Below are 17484 nucleotides of genomic sequence, written 5' to 3'. Positions count from 1 at the left end.
AAACATCCTGTCTCCAAACTCTGCCTCAGAAATCACTTCTGGAGAATTCCACCTCCAGAACGATAAAATTACTAGTCTAAATTAACCTTTAAAAGGCATTTTTAATAATAGCAATATTACCAAAGCTAAACACTTCAATTTTCACATATTTACTGTCTTTAAGGTACCAGGAAGGACACTGAAAATTGTTTGATAGCAAGATAATCTAACAAAAAAACCCTATAATATTTTGGCTATTCAAATTGATAGAAAGAGCTTTGGTTCAGAGGAACTTATATTTGAGTTTTTGACTGTTTGTATTCTTTTCTATACCTTTTAATTGAATACTTAAAAATATTTCAAAATCACTTGCACAGTTCAAGCAGCAAGGTTTACATTTCAGTTGACTGATTCTATTTTAATTTTTTCCTATGCTACCAATTTGAATGCTTTTGAAGCCATTTACCTACCAAGTGAAAAATAACACAAATATGTTTATGTGTTATTTAGATCTGAGTATTTTCAGAGGTAAGACAAAATTACTATTGGTGTTTAAATTCTCCCTGTTCCTTTTCTCACCAAAGTTTATCATGCACCGCCTTTAGAGGATGCATTTGGCAGATGAAAAGCACAGATGACCTGTCCCACAGCACATTCCTAATAGCGGCATCTGGAGCTGATGTTATTTTTCTGGACGCATTGGTATTCAGCTGTGTGATAAATATCAACTGTCTGGGATTTCTAAGCTTTATAAACTTGCTTGGGTGATTTTGCACTTCTAGTCTTTGGCTCTTTATCATGTTCTGATGGCACTTCAGTCAGAATTCTTCCTCTAAGTGAAATTTTATGATAGGAAAGGGCATGTTTTATCTTATCACAGCTTGCATTTTCAACTTTTCTGCATGAGTGGGAATGATAATTTTGAAATAATCCGCAAACAACTAGACCATTTTTCAGAATCAGGAATGGTGGTGGCATAATAACCAAACATTTGTATCAATAATCAAATATTGCATTTACGAAGTCAATCATCTAACATCATTAATACAAAAATAAAATATCTTGCATTTAAGTTTCACGTTACACTTACCAAAATGCTTGTACCTGCATCATATCAATTGAGCGTTAGAAACAGCATGTGATCTTGTTTGGGCAGGTTTTAGTATTCGCTTTATAGACAGGAGTACTAGGGGCCAGAGCAACTAAATTTGAAACAGGGAAAGTTTAATATAAAGGAGTATTAAGCTATGATACAAGAATAACATATAAGAGAACTTCATATAATAACCTGGGGCCAAGGAGACTACCCAAGAAGGTGCAAACTTAGGAGAGACCCTCCTTCCCAAGGCAGGCACACAGACTTCGTTGGAGAAGCTGGGGTTGCAGCTCACCGGTTGGCACAAAAGTCTGCTGGTTCCTCTGGGCCACAGCTGGGGCTATAATCACTGGTGAAGCAGGTGAACAACATCTGATGGAGGGGTGCACAGGTCTGCAGAAAAGACAGGGGCATCAGTGCTGACAGAAGGCCTCGAGCACGTGATGTTAGTGTCACATGGGCCAGGGAAGGTGATCCCCAGGCAGCGCCAGAGCTGTGAGGTCACCACCAAGAGAGCACACATTCTTGGCACATGGCTGAGGCAGAACACCACAGGACATTTTGGAACTCACACCTCTGACCAATGGCAGAGCAGCCAGAATCAAAGTTTCTTCCTCCTGCAACGTCACTACAATGACCTCTAGTGAGAAAGCTTAACATCATGTTCCCTGTATGGGAGAAATGCTTATCTGTACATTATTCCAGAGTAGGGACTGAAGGGTAAATTTGGAGCTGAGAAATAATAAATTAATAAGGTCACGACCTTGGGTGAGGTGGCTGTTTTTGGCACAAGGTAATTCTTGGAGAGGGACCCGGATGTCTCTATGACACTTCCAGCTCTGGGGGCAAAGAGCACGTCAGTTCTGAAAAGACAGTCTGAGCAGCTCACCGCAGTGGCCATTACAACCATTTATAAATTACTGCTTGGAAGCTGTCGCAACTGTACTACGTGAATATCCTCTTTCACTAAAATACGTCAACGGGCCTTTAATTATTGCCTTCAGTGATGTTTTCTCAAGCCTTCTTTTATTTATTGGTGTTACATTGAAATCTGCGGCCTGAATATGGAACGTATTAAACTTCAACAATAATAACTAATACTTACCAAACAGAATATTCTTTTTCTTTGGCAATCCCTATATTTCATAATAAACTGTCTCCAACATTGCCTTCTTTTGAGTTATCTTTCCTCAGAACGCTTGGTATGGCTATTGCGCTGCTATGGACCATGACTTTCAAAGGACTGGTATGAATGGCAGTTACCGAATATCATCGTGTATACATTTTCAAGATGCTTGTGATCAATGATATTTTTTTCACAAACTGAAAAGGCAGTCACTTCATATGTCTTGGTTACTGAAAGTGCCCTGTTTCATCTACTTTTCAGATTAAGGGGAAAAAAATTGTAAAGGGTGATTTATTTCAGAATTTGAAGGGGATAAAATAGAAGGATATTTCTCTTATATACAAATTAATGTAATTTCCACTAATTAATGCTGCCTCCCACTGGTTATGTAATAAAAATGATTACTTGTATTTACTCCTGGAACTTCTTCTGCAGTCATCCAGGTGATTAAGGATGCTTCCTACACCACAGACACGGAACCATGGCCTTGTGTTTTGCTTCTGTTCTGGATCTCTTTTGGTGTAGGCACATGCATAATAGATTTCTCTTTGTATTTTGTTTTTATAATTACTCTTCTTTGGCTAAAATACTTAATGGTTCCACGCCACTCTGAAGGAAGAGTCCAAAAACCTAGCCATAATAGTAATAAAAAGACTCATTTTACTTAGGGCAACCTTTCCAGTTTTAGCTCATCAAATGCTTCATTTCAGTGACTGGTAGGCCCTGAATATTCCCTCACTGCTTGAGGGAGTAACTCTACACAAGTTATTGCTTTGGTTTGGAATGACTCTTCCCATCTGATATATCCATGCACATATTCAACAGTCAGCTTCATTCCTACATCCTTCAGGAAGTCTTTGCCAGTCCCTCCTTAGTTACTGCATACGACCCACTGTTCCCATAACATTTAGAACACATCTGGGTTATAGCATTCCTCATGCGTTTTTGTATACGTGATTGTCTCCATTGATTTCTAATCTTTTTGAACAAAGGATGTAACATATTCTGTCCTTGTCCAGATTGCTTCTACTGAGCCAGGCACACGGCTATGCTGTTGGTACTGGCTTCCCTTACTCTTGGCTGGAAGATTGCTCTTGGCTAACTAGAGCCATCACAACAGAAGACACTATGAGGTAGTATTCCTCCTTGCAGCACCTCCAGTGCTGATCCAGGTATACAAGAGCCTACCCCCTCCTTTTGTCTGGAAAACCCCTGTGTTGCAACTTATACTCCTCATGGGGTCAAGTTGAGGCTAAATTTCTGAAACCATGTCTTTGACTAGCTTCTTCATCTGACATATCTGCTTCCCTCTCTTTCTTACAACTTTTCTCCCTCAGTAAATCATCTTGCTTAAGAGTCCCCATTCATATTGTGCTGAGACACAGAGGGTCTAATATTTGTAAACCCTGGACTTAGCATAGTGCTGCTATGACATAGGATACTCAAGAAATGTTTACTTAGTGGATGGGATTGAGTAATTATATTGAATACATTTGTAAACTCATGCTTTTCCTGCTTCACTGCCACTCCTGTCTGGCTTCTCTCTCAATCTCTGCCTCAATGAGGTCCTGGAAAGTACTTAGTTTCAGTTGAGGTTATTTTGTCAATCTTGAGATCCCAAGCCATATTTTTGCTTCTTAGGTTTTACATTCATGATTTCCTTAACTCTTTCTCTATAAATTAGGGCCAGAGCTATCTGGATTATATAATCAATATGTAAATCACACAGAAGCGAATAATTTTTTTTAGGAAGTGCAGAAAAGTTAAAAAAAAGTTACATTGTAAATGGCTTATGTCAAAAGTCAACTTTGGTGGTCTTAAGGTTTCATTCAATCCACACATATGTCTTATGGGATTCATACAGTGTTTAAAATTTTTTAGACCAATTGCCAACACTTAAACATTCCAAATTCAAGATTTTAACTCACACTTAAATTAGAAGATCTCTGATTATTTACTCTCATAACAGCAATGGATAGGTGTCCTTTGATTCACCGTAGTCCTAGTTAATTCTATTATCTTACATCCAACCTGCTTATTTTTTTAAGGGACTTCCTTAACTGCTTTAGGTCTTTTGGTTTGGGCCCATAAGAGGTACGTGGGTGCATATAGGCAAGAACCATACCCAATCCATTTCTGAATCCCTAACATTTAGCATAGTATCTGCCAAAATAGGCTCCCTGTAAATGTTTATTACATTTACTGTTTAAAGAGGAGGGGGAAAAGCCTGGTTTTCAGCCCAAAGTAAGAATCCCTGAATCTTACAAAATATTTTAGAAAAAGGGAAGCAGTAAAAAGGTAGGAGTAACTGAGAGATGTAACAGAGATGAGGTGTTTGGTTTCCAGTGACAGTGGCAGTGGCAGTTCCAGAATCATCCAGATGAACACGACGGCAATTAGGGAAAGAAGTAGTAACACTGATTGACCTAGTAGTACAGCTGATTAATTCTGTATCCAGGAAGAAAGATTTCGGGACAGAAAGGAAAGCAACTGCAGGCAGAGGGACACTGATAAATTACCACAATTACCATTTCTGATAGCCTAAAGCAAGTAGCACAGCATGATAAAATGTGGAACATAGAAGCTACAACAGGTGAGAGATACAGACCTCAAGTGAAGATTGAGGCCTCTATCTAGATAAAGACTGTAATGCCTTCTGGATAAGGCAGCACCAACATCCTGTTAAGAAACAAAAAAGGGGAATTAGTTTAAGCTTTACATCAGACATAGATTTACATCAGACATATATTTTCTGCAGTTAACTGTGACTAACTTTATTAAACTCTATATGTGTGTATGCTCACAGATATACACACACTATTTGTCATAGATTCTCTCAGCCAAAGTTTTACTAATTTAATTTCCAAGCAAATATTGAAAGCTTTGCCTTCAGGCATTGTTAGATATATTTAAAGCAGATGAACCCAAAAGTATATAGCATTTAATATCGTGGTGTTAAATAGGATAGACTAGGAAGTACATCACTCACAAAAAGGCACCCTCCTGTTACATTGACTGTGTCCCCTTCCAGTTTTTGTTTTCTATTTTATGTTCCCTCTGCTTCTGCTAGATTCCTTTTCTACTGTCCAGTCATCATCTGCCACAGGTCCGTATTAACTGCTTTTAACTCATAGCCAAGGCCAAGTTGTCTGTTTAACTATCATGTTCTGAAGCTCTACTTTCAAAAAGAGAAACCCGAGTTTCTTCCTTCTCACACACATACAAAAAAAAAAAAAAAAAAAAAAAGGTCTACATGAAATATACTTGTAATTAAGGAAGAAGTCCATCAGTAGGAAGAACAGGCATGGGTAGTGTAGAAGTCATCAGTGCAGTTTGCTAAGTATTTCTTTATTTCCAGGTATCTGTTAGGATCACATTTCCCTGACACGGGTTAAGTTTGGCATAGAAAGATAGATTTGTTTGGCCAATAAAATGTGAAATGGAAATTTCATAATTTGAACATGAAATGTTCAGGCACATAATATGCCTCTTCTGAGGCAGATTTAAGAGGCAATGAGTGCTTTGCTAAAGTCTCTTTTCTCTGTCAAGACTATCATGGAACAAATTTTTGAGAAAGTACTTTTATCAGTCTGAGTTCCTGAGTGTTTGCAATGAGCAGAGCCTTTACTTACCTATGTCATATAGCGTGAGCAAAAAAGAAATTTTTGTTGTGTTAAGCCACTGAGGCTTGGGGTTTGTTTGTTACAACAGCATAACCACCCCCCTTCCCCAAACCCACCCCTACCTGATACTGCTGTTAAAGTTCAAACAGCTATGGTAGGAAAACTCCACTGTGATGTACCGGGAAATTTTAAAAATTCTTTGATGTTTCAGCTCAGAATTTGACAAACATGTAAACTAGAGAGAAATTTGGATACAAATAATATAGGGCCAGATGACTTAGGACAGTGAATTTAATACTGTGCTCAGTGATCTCTAGGGATTTCCCTGAATGTCATTAGAGATCACCTGAGGGATTTGAGGAGGGGACTTTTCTGTAGACCCTAATTAAATAAAACATATGTTTCTGAGATCATCTGAGATAATTTGTTTATAAATGGGGTTTCCAAATACTGCATTTGAGCAGAAGATCACATGGTGAGATAATATTGGGAAAAACATTCTTTTGAGAATAACAGATAACATAAAATGTTACTGATATATATCAAATTCCTCACCAGTTGTTAGCTATACCATATTCATGCATACTTCAGCATCTTTGAGAAATCTGAAACACATCCTCTCCTTGTCAATCTCTTTCTCACAAACTGCTGTGCACTCTTTAACATGCACATAAAATGGTGCCTTCTCTGTAAAACCACACTAGATGCATGTTTGGGAATGCATACGTGCATGCACACACAAACTAATATATGCTGTTCTCTACCGTATTCTTCCATCATTGAATTTACCATGGTGTGGTGTAATAAGTTTGTAAATCACTCTCTTTACTAGATTATAAGTGGCCGACAGAGTCTAGAAAGATATAAGTAGTTTGGAATGAGTAAAATAATATTTAAACAATAAAACTTGATTTTATCTACTTAATTCACTTTGTTGTATTGTTTTAAGCAAAATGTCTAACTTTAAATAAACTTTCTAGGCCATATTCTGTCTTAAACACTTACGTGAATTCCTCACAGGCTATAAAATTAGATGTTATCCAAATACCTTACTACAACAATTTCATAGCTGTATAATTTTTTTGTCATTTCTGTGCATGAACTATAACTAACAAAAAGGATTAAACAATCTGGAATAAGAGAAACGGAAGGCCTTTGTTCTTCATTATTTCAGATATTCCCTACCCTTCCCTACTGACAGACCTCTAACCAATCCTCTGTACCCTTCTGTTTTGATTTTTTTAAGTTATTGCTCGGACTGTAAATTCTTGTCTTTGTACGTTCAGCAAAAACACTCAGTCTTTAAAACATACCAAGTATACAAACTGTCATACTAGATTCCATTTACAGAGCACCTCTACACGTGAATGAAATGTTTACATTTTACAAATAACAGTGTTTTTAAAAAACTATTATTTGGTAAGTGGTGCAACAAATAACAGTAATTTTAATATGCACCTGTCAAATGAGAAAGGCAAAAAAAATAGTTGTGGTTTTTATTTCTAAATACTTATGGAAAGGGAAGGCATGAGAGGACCCTCATTTTATTTTCATTTCAAAATATAACAGAGAAAGATATTATCGTCTGTACTCCACTTTCCTCTTTAGAAGTGATTGTCTCAGTGTTTTTTTTTTTGTTTGTTTGTTTGTTTGTTTGTTTGTTTGTTTCTTATTCTACCATAGACGGAAAGAATTAGGAAGTGTTAAGGCGCAGTATTTTAACTCTCAGTGTCAACTGGTAAATACCCATTCCAGAAGAACATCAGAAACCTACCTCACCTTCAAGACTGTCTTAGCCTAGAGCCAAGCTTGAAGTACACATCAAAGCAGAGAGTTTAAATACACAATTAATTAATACAGTGATTTACATATTTATTAGGTTTGGCTTTTTCTGTAGAAATAAACAGACTGTCAAATTTGTAAGAATTTGAAAGATGAATAAAAGTACATTTTTGCAGAAGGCAGTGTTCTATTTGGGATGCTGCTTTTTTATAGGGGGAGTATTTTTGCAGATTTTCAATAAGTATGTTTAAATGATGACATTGGACATAAGCAATATATATATTGCTCAAGACATATATCCCTCAAGGTACATATATATATGTATAATTGCATATATATATATATATATATATATATATATATATATATCCCTCAAGACAACGTAATTATTACAAGTAACAACTTGCAATGACTAAATTCTAAAAGTTCAAAATACATTTTGTTTGTTCTATACTTTAAGGGATAATACATAACTCTGCTTTTATTTAATCATTTCAATAAATATTTGTGGATACTATGCATCAAGTATGGTAAGTACTGGAAACTTAAAAGATCAATGTCTTTCTACCTGCAGGAGCTCAGTAAAGAAAGAGATAAATAAAAATCTGCATTTGGGTGACATTCACATTATAGAAGTATGCACCAGATCCAGGGGGTCTCAGCAGAGTATGAAAGGATACAGCACTCTGGCAAAATCAAATTATTTAAGATGGCTCCAGAAAAATGTGAGGAAGGTGGTAGGAGTGAGAATAGGACAGACAAGTTAAAAGAACCTTTTGGGTAAGCAGAGGCCAGGGTGTGAAGTGCTGTGAAGCTTTGTGAAGGTGTTCGTAGATTGCCCTAGGCCAGTGGAGGGCTACTCAAGAATTTTAGGCAAAGGATTGGCATGTCATTATCAGGATTGCTTTTTAAAGTGATCACACTGGTGGCAGTTAATGTCATGATATATGTCACTGTGACAAGTTGACTTAATTTTTCCTTTTTTTCCTTTACTTTCCAAATTTTTTACACTGAAACTCTATGTTACTTGTTCATACAACTTTCCTTACGTGGTAAAGAGGACTTACATCTAATTGCTTTTTCCAGTAGAAAGCAAGCTTCATCAAACTGAGCTATCCACATATACCTTGTTCACTACTCTAGTTCCAGGGCTGAATACATAGAAAATAAATATTTATTGACTGAATAAATGTCAGTATGAGTGGAGACAAGAGAGATTAAAGTATTTTCTTATAACCAAAAAGTATGGCCCATACTCAACCATTATACATGGGTGGAACAGAGATAGGTTGTATACAGTAAACACTTGTATTTAAAAAATGGAAGAATGGAAGGCTATGCAGGAATCACTTGTCTATTTTAGTTTTGATATCTTACTAGAGAAGACTATACAAGAGACTACCACCCAGTGGGCAGATAATGTTCCTTTGTTAGACTCTACCTCTGCTTCCTAGGCCACTGTTCTCCTGAGCCATTGGTTCTGCCCGAAAGGTCCCTCCTTTTCTGTTCTCCTTAGCCACCTTGGAAAATTGAACTTTGGAGAATATGTTCTCCTTGTCCAATATTTTTCAGTCTTCTTTCTGTTCATATAAAGTTTGAGAGCCAAGTATGTGTTTAAATCTCAAACAGTTAGCCTCTTTTATTCCAGACTTTCTCAAGAACGTGGCCAGGTTCTCACTGATTTCAGTAAGCGCCATGTGCCAACAGTCACACCTACAGTTATTTGCAGAACAAAATCTTCCCATGTGCTATTGTTGATTCTTTTTCACTTTACTGAGAAATAATTGACATACATCACTGTATAAGTTTAAGGTGTACAGTGTGATGGTCTACTTTATATCTATTGTGATTTCTTTAAATTTTAGACCCTGTTATTACCCTTCTAGATTTAATTGCTGGTACCATGAGAATATGACATTATTTTCTTTTCCTAAGATGTCATGTTTAATGGAAAGGAGTTTCTGGGTACTGTAGTCTTCACTGTGAGGCTCAGATACTTAGAGGTAATTTGATGCAGTCTCATGTTTCAACAATTTGTGTGATGATCAACTCTTGATTTGACACTTCATGAAATTCTGAATTTTAATCAGCCCTGTTTTACTCAAAGCATTTCTTAAACATTTCTATTACTGTTTGGGTTTGAGAATCACTTGCCTTTTTCAACCCTACAGGTCCCTAAATTTGAAGATTTTTCTCTGTGCTTTTTCATTCCTACTTGCAAATCATTCAATTATTTTGCGAGCTCACCTATTTCTTAGTAACACCTTGTAAACAAAACCAGTAGCAGCCAGCAGTTACTACTAGCACTTTATTATTCCCTTACCTCCCTGGGGCTACAAGTTCATTACATACCTGACCTAATTTGTTCCTGGAGTTGAGAGTTTAACAAATATTTTTTACTACACAGTATGAACCTCTTTGCTTTTACTTTCTAGTAATAATTTCTTAACTCTTCACTGCATTGTGTCTAGTGAGAGTAGGTATCCTTGCCTTGTTCCTGATCTTAGAGGAAAATCTCTCAATCTTTCATCATTGAGTATGATGTTAGCTGTGGGCTTGTTATATATGGCCTTTACTACATTGAGGTGATTTTCTTCTATTCTTAGTTTGTTAAGTATTTTTGTCCTCAAATGGTGTTTCATTTTGCCAAATGCTGATTCTGAATTTGTTGGTGATCAGGTGATTTTTATCCTTCATTCTGTGAATGTGGTATATTGCGTTGATTGATTTTCATGTGTTCAGTCATCCTTGCAATCTAGAGATCATATCTACCATATTGTGGTGTATGATTCTTTTAAGGAGCTTTTAAATTTGGTTTGCTTGCATTTTGTTGAGGAGTTTTACATTTATATTCATCAGCGATGTCAGAAAGGATGCCCATTCCCACCACTTCTATTCACAATAGTACTAAAAATCCTAACCAGAGCAATTAGGCAAGAAAAAAGAAACAAAAGGCACCCATATCTGAAAGGAAAACATAAAGTTACCTCCACTCATAGTTGACACAATCTTATATGTAAAACACCCTAAAGATTCCACAGAAAGCTGTTAGAACTAATAAAAAAATTTCAGTAATTTTGCAGAATAGGAAATGAACATACAAAAAGCAATTGCTTTTCTATACATGAACAATGAACAATCCAAAAAAGAAATTAAGAAAACAATCCCATTTTCAGTAGCATCAAAAAGAATAAAACTGTTAGGATAAACTTAACCAATGAGACCAAAGACTTATGCACTGAAACTATAAAACATTGATGAAAGAAATTAAAGAAGACACAAATAAATGGAAAGACATCCATGTCCATGGCTAGGAAGAATTAATATTGTTAAAGATTTCCATACTACCCAAAGCAGTCCACTTATTCAATGTGATGCCTATCAAAATCCCAACGGCATTTTTTATAGAAAGAAAAAACAATCCTAAAATTCATATGGAACCACAAAAGACCCCAAATAGCCAAACCAAATGTTGAGAAGTAAAAACAAAGCTGGAGGTATCACACTTCCTGATGTCAAAACATATTACAAAGCTATTATAATCAAAACAGTATGGTAGTGGCATAAAGACAGATATATAGTCCAATGGAATTGAATAGAGAGCATAGAAATAAACCTACACATAGATGGTCAATTGATATTCTACAAGTGTGTTAAGAATACACAGTGGGGAAAGGAAAGTCTCTTCACAAAATGGTCTTGGATATCCACATGCAAAAAAATGAAATTGAACCCTTATATCACTACATACACACAAAAAAACTTAAAATATGTTGAAGACTTGAACATAAGATCTGAAACTATAAAACTCCTAGAAGAAAATATAAGGGAAAGCTCCATGATGTTGGTCTTGGCGATGACTTCTTAGATATGATACCAAAAGCACAAGCCACAAAGGCAAAAAATAAGTAAGTGGGACGTCACAAACTAAAAAGCTACTGTGCAGCAAAGGAAACAATCAACACAGTAAACATCAAGCTACAGAAAAAATATTTTTAAACCATGGATCTCCTAAGGGGTAATTATTCAGAACTTACAAGGAACTCCTAGTACTCAATAGTGAACCCCCCCCACAAACAATGGAATATAAAAACAGGCAAAAGACCTGAACAGACATTTCTCCACTGAAGATGTACACATAACCAACAAGTAGGTTGGTGCTCAACAACAACAATCATCAGGGAAATGTAAATGAAAATGATATATCATCTCACATCTGTTAGGATGGCTATTATCCAAATCTTGCCATTTGCAACAACATGGATGGAGCTAGAGAGTATGATGCTAAGTGAAATAAACCAGTCACACAAAGACAAATACCATATGATTTCACTCATATGTGGAATTTAAGAAACAAAACAAATGAGCAAAAGGGAAAACAGAGAGAGGGGGTATACCAAGAAACAGACCCAACTATAGAAAATAAACTGATGGTTACCAGAGGGGAGGTGAATGGGGGGATGGATGAAATAGGTGATGGGGATTAAGAAGGCCACTTGTGATGAGCACCAGATGATGTATGAAGTGGTGAATCATCATATTGTACACGTGAAATTAATATTACACTGTATGTTAACTAACTGGAATTTAAATAAAAACTAAAAAATACCAACTAAACAAAACAGAAAATAACATGAGTTGTTAAGGATGTGGAAAAACTGGAACCCTTACACATTGTCGTTGGGAATGTAAAATGTTGCAGCCACAGTGCAAAAACACTATGGAAGTTCCTAAAAAATTTTAAAGGAAAACTGCCATATGACCCAGCAACTGCACTTCTGGATATTTATCCAAAATAATTGAAATCAAAATCTTGAAGAGATATAATGCCCACAATGTCCATCAACAGATGAATACATGAGGAAAATATGGCACACATTTACAATGGCACACATTTACAATATTCAGCCATAGAACAGGATTCGCCAAATAGGCAATCCGGTTATATGCCACTACTTGAATGAACTTGGAGGACATTATACTAAGTGAAATAAGCCAGTCACAGAAGGACAAATACTGCTTGATTCCACTTACATGAGGAATCTAAAATAGTCAAACCCATACAAGCAGAGAATAGAAAAGTGGCTCCCAGGGGCCGGGAGGTACAGGGTAAATGGGGAGTTGCTGTTCAATGGGTATAAAGTTTGTAAGATGAAAAAGTTCTAGAGATACGCTGTACACCATTGTGCTTATAGTTAATACTGTACTGTACCCTTAAAATTTTGTTAAGAAGACACATATCATGTTATGTGTTTTTTTTTTACCACAAAAAAAGAATAACAGTCATTGAAACAGCAATGAAATATTACAAAACTAAAAAAGGGTGAAAACAAAACACACACACACACACACACACACACACACACACACACACACATAAATACATACTTGGTTCAAAATAGCAATGCTTCTAAAATATTTATTCAGAAAGGAGAAGCGTTATTTTGCAAATTTGCATAAAATTTTCCCAAAGAAATGGCATCCTTTCAGCAAAACAAGAGTTTCCAAAGAGATGTCCTGAAATCTGTTATCCTGCATGTATCAGTAGCAACATAATTCCATTTAGGAAAAAGGCAAATATGTTTCATTTATCTTGACTTTTTTCATTCCAGTAACCATAGATGTATTTCCCAATTCTAAAATTTTACTCTTATGACAGATTTTCACTATGACAAGTATTTCGAAATGTAGGAGATGTATGTCTAGCTCTATGTCAAAAAGAAGATATTAGTTTTTCATTTCCTATAATTGTGAGATAAAAACAATTTTAGACTTGTACATAACTTCGTAGTTTATCCTGTGAATGTATTTATAAACCTTCACCAAAAACCAATCTTTAACTCAATAGTGAAATCATGCATTTCTACATTTCACTGTGTTTTCTGTAGTTTTCTGTACTGCTGTTGAAGGGCTCCTTCTTTTATTTTCTGTTGAAGTGTTCTATGGGGATTAAAGCTTAACTTCAGGACTTCAGGTTAAGCAACAGAGAGTGAAATAGCCTGGAAGAGATAGAGACGTGCAAAAACATAAGCTGTTCCTACAGAAGTATGGCAAAGCAGTAGGATTGAAAATTGAAGTTGAATGTGGCTTCTTAGCCAACAAGTGGAGTTTTGCTTTGTACATCCAAATCACTTTTAGAAAATGTTTTTTGAAAGAATTCTGGTGTCAAAGAAATTATTTGAAACTTGGAAATGAAGCCAAAATCTAGATAGCACGTCTGTTCAATGTCACACGGTGGCGAAGGCCATATGAGGATTATGTAAGGGAATGTGCTTAGTTCATTTTTAATCTTTTAAAAAGTAAACTTATGTGTATATATGTGAAGAAATGTGTTGAACAAAATTAAGTTTACAATTATTATTTTAATATTTTCATGAAAGACTTGAATTTACATGGAAATTTATACTTACACTCACAATCATTAAGATATATTGTAGAAATATTCATACAGAAATAAACTCTTGTTTTCTTTCTCCCCAGAGGATGACTTTATATTTTTCCAGATAAACTCTAGATATTCTTTAAAACACACATATTAGTCAGAAAGTACTCAGACTTTGAGAGTAAAATCTAATTGGGTTAAATCGTTAGGAAGAGGGTGGCTTACAATTCTTGTCATCTCTGGCTCTGAGTAGACATAGAGATAAAGATATATTCAGTTACTGACACAATTTCTAACCACTTGGCTTTATCAAGACAAGAGGTATTTCTTTTTTTATTAAGTTTTTATTTTAGTTCTAGTATTCTAAACACACACCTATATATATTAGTTTCAGGTGTACAATATAGTGACTCAACAATTCTACATATTATTCAGTGCTCATCAGGATAAGTGGACTCTTAATCCCCTTCACCTATTTCACCCATCCCCCAACCCACTTGCCCTCTGGTAACTATCAGTTTGTTCTCTATAGGTATGAGTCTCCTTTTTGGTTTGTCTCTTTTTTCCTTTGATCGTTTTGTTTCTTAAATTCTGCATATGAGTGAAATCATATGGCATTTCTTTCTCTGATTGTCTTATTTTGCTTTGTGAAACAGTTGTGCTATTATCCTATAATGACAGAATTTTCTAGTGAATATAACAAAACACATGGAAGAAAGAAATATTATCTAAAAGGAAAGAATATTTTATATAAAAGACATTTATATAAATGCACCTGGGTGGCTCGGTTAGTTAAGCATCTGATTCTTGACTTTGGCTCAGGTCATGATCTCGCGGTTTGTGGGTTCAAGCCCTGCATCAGGCTCCGCACTGACAGCGTGGATCCTGCTTGGGATTTTCTCTCCCTGTGCTTCTGCCCCTCCCCAGCTCATGCGTACTTGTGTATGTGCTCTCACTCTCTCTCAAAAATAAACATAAAAAAACTTTTATAGAAATATGTGAACTTTATATTTCATCTAATTTACCAATATTTTAACATACTGTACAGTTAACAATTTGATTTTAAAATCTTTAACATTCCAGTAAAAGTATCTGATTGAACATCACACAAAAAAGAAAGTTATTCACAGAACTTTTATTTTTAACCTTACTCTTGCGCTCACCTCACAGTTGGCAAATTGCTTTCACATTCAATGTCTCTTTAATTTTCATCCCCACAAGCTGCCTATTAGACAGTTTAGACAGATAAAATTATCACCAGCTTTACATTTTAGATAAATAAGCTCAGGCCCCAAATTTGTACATGACTTACCCCAAGGTCACTGCACAATCCAGTGGCAGAGCCAAAACTTATTCTCCAATTCAGATCTTATATAGAGGGGCGTAGAGCAGACTTTATATTTAGAAATGTTTTATTATCATAGCACATTATCTTCTTCAAAGAATTGGCTATTCATCTTTCCCCAACATATTAGAGCATGTAATTCTTCTATTTTATTCCTTTTACAAAAAATATTTCATAAGTGATAACTAAGATTGTATATGGAGTCAAACTGTTCTATTCCATTTATGCTTGGAAATGTGAACAGCTGTTTGAATGCACATGTGAAAAATTTCAATTTGTGTGTACGGGAGTATTCTGGTGATTCTAAGGATAAGAGAATTAAGTCAGTTTACCTTTGCAAAGGAAAACTGCTCTGGGAATTATTTAAGGTGGTTAAATTACATAGCTTTCCCCCCCACAAGCTGTCAACAATAAAGAGATTAAGACTTCATTTGCAAGCTTTATCTTTAACGTAAAATGACAGTAATTGACATTTAAAAACTGTATTCTACAATACTCTACATGACACAGGCAGAAACTTGTACAAGCTTTGGAGCCTAGCTCCTGCACATATTTGCTTCATTTGTCTATTACAGGATCTGGAGTGTTTTTAGGAGTTAAATCCTCTAAATATTATCTATGAGAACGCAAAACGTTACCTGAGATAATACTATGGAAAATCAAATTATGGACACAGAGTACATAATACTTTTGACTTCTGGCCCTCCTTTAAGACTGAGAGAGTTAGAATTCCCAAAGTATAACATTATATGAATCAGTTACTCCATTTGCATAATTTGCTTTTCAGTGCAAAGTAACAGGCCCTGACCCAGATGATCTCAAAGAGAATTGTCAGCAGGCCAATAAAAAATCGAGCAGATGGATGTCATTTTTCAAAATTAGGCTTTCTTTGACAATAATCATTCTTGATGTTCTAAGATAATAAGAATCAGTAGGAAGAATTCATCAGGCATTTTCTTACATAAGTATGTTTACAGTTTATATAGAAGCAGAGGGATGACTCAGAAAGGAGGAAATTCCCTCCTAATTTCATGAGAGGAGTTTGAATATAAACACGCACGCACGCACACACACATTATCAGTTGCTTGAAGTTGAAGAATATAATATATTCCTCCTTGCTAAGTATGTTAGAATATCTCTTATTTTTCTCCTGCGTATAAGTTTGGACAATTTTCATGTCCACTCCCAGTTTCTATATATTGTATGATTGAAAGCGTAGAAAAGATAATCATCTTTTATAAAGAACAATCTGTCTCTTCAATTAATAGCCGATGCTCAATTTGAAATTTACATCCTACACACCAGTCTGGTTACAAAATAATTAATTTGATTCAGATGTTTAATTAAGCATGACAAGGAGGCTTTAGTTTTAAGTTAAGAGGAAAAAAATGAAAGAGTCGCCTTGGAAAAGCCTGGAGCATATTTTGCAGAGATCTTGGAACAAACAGTTTTAACTAAAGACTTAGTTAGCCTATTCCTTTGATGACTTCATTAACAAGTCAGTGTTCAGACCCACGAGGCCTATGACAGAGAATAGTAGATAGTAGAATAGTAGATAGATGTAGGACACATAGAATTTGGATTTTTTGATCAAATTGTAATAAATATCTTTAATTAAGCAGGCTTTTCCTGGGGAGTTAAAGGAAAGAAAAAAGTGCCTCATTATTTATTTTTTGAGCTTCCTCTATGTTAACTGAAAGGATCTTTTATTTATAGATTATTATTATGACTTCTATAAATAATCAACCCATACACTGTGCACATATTCACTCTGTGTGCTCTATTATGTTGTATAAATTCTCCTCGTTGATGTTCAAAACTATAATTAAAGCCAAATCTTAATGTTTCCCGTTCACTAACACTTACCTTTTGTTGCAAGCTAAAGAACTAGAGTTGAGCCTATCATGGTGATTTATTTGATTTTCATTTCAGTGATAAATTTACATCCATCCCCACACAGAATGGAGAGAAATCAGTGAACAGTCACAGAACCGACATAAAAGCCAACTTAAATTTGCTAAAATACAATAATCATTAGACAACCTGCAATTGCTTTTCTTTTTTACATTTTCAGTTACAAGAATATTTTGTGTAGAATTACAGTCTCTGTTAAGAAGTTAGGAAATGTCAAATTGTCTGACAAATGTTCT

At 35.4% G+C, this 17484-nt stretch overlaps 1 long non-coding RNA gene across 1 annotated transcript in view; it reads right to left on the bottom strand.

Annotated features, from left to right (window-relative positions):
* Window positions 1–1291: 1291 nt before the first annotated feature.
* The window catches only part of LOC122235481, a 40296-nt gene continuing 24103 nt past the window's right edge, over window positions 1292–17484 (bottom strand). The window contains exons 4-5 of the long non-coding RNA XR_006213564.1: window positions 4810–4880; window positions 1292–1468 (exon numbers count right to left, since the gene is read on the bottom strand). This is a non-coding gene — a long non-coding RNA (uncharacterized LOC122235481). The remainder of the gene's footprint in view (window positions 1469–4809; window positions 4881–17484) is intronic.

The sequence above is a fragment of the Panthera tigris genome, chromosome X, assembly GCF_018350195.1.
Source record: "Panthera tigris isolate Pti1 chromosome X, P.tigris_Pti1_mat1.1, whole genome shotgun sequence".
Classification (NCBI taxonomy): Eukaryota; Metazoa; Chordata; class Mammalia; order Carnivora; family Felidae; genus Panthera; species Panthera tigris.
Note: the sequence above shows the minus strand (reverse complement) of the source record. Positions and strands in the feature narration are given on the sequence as shown.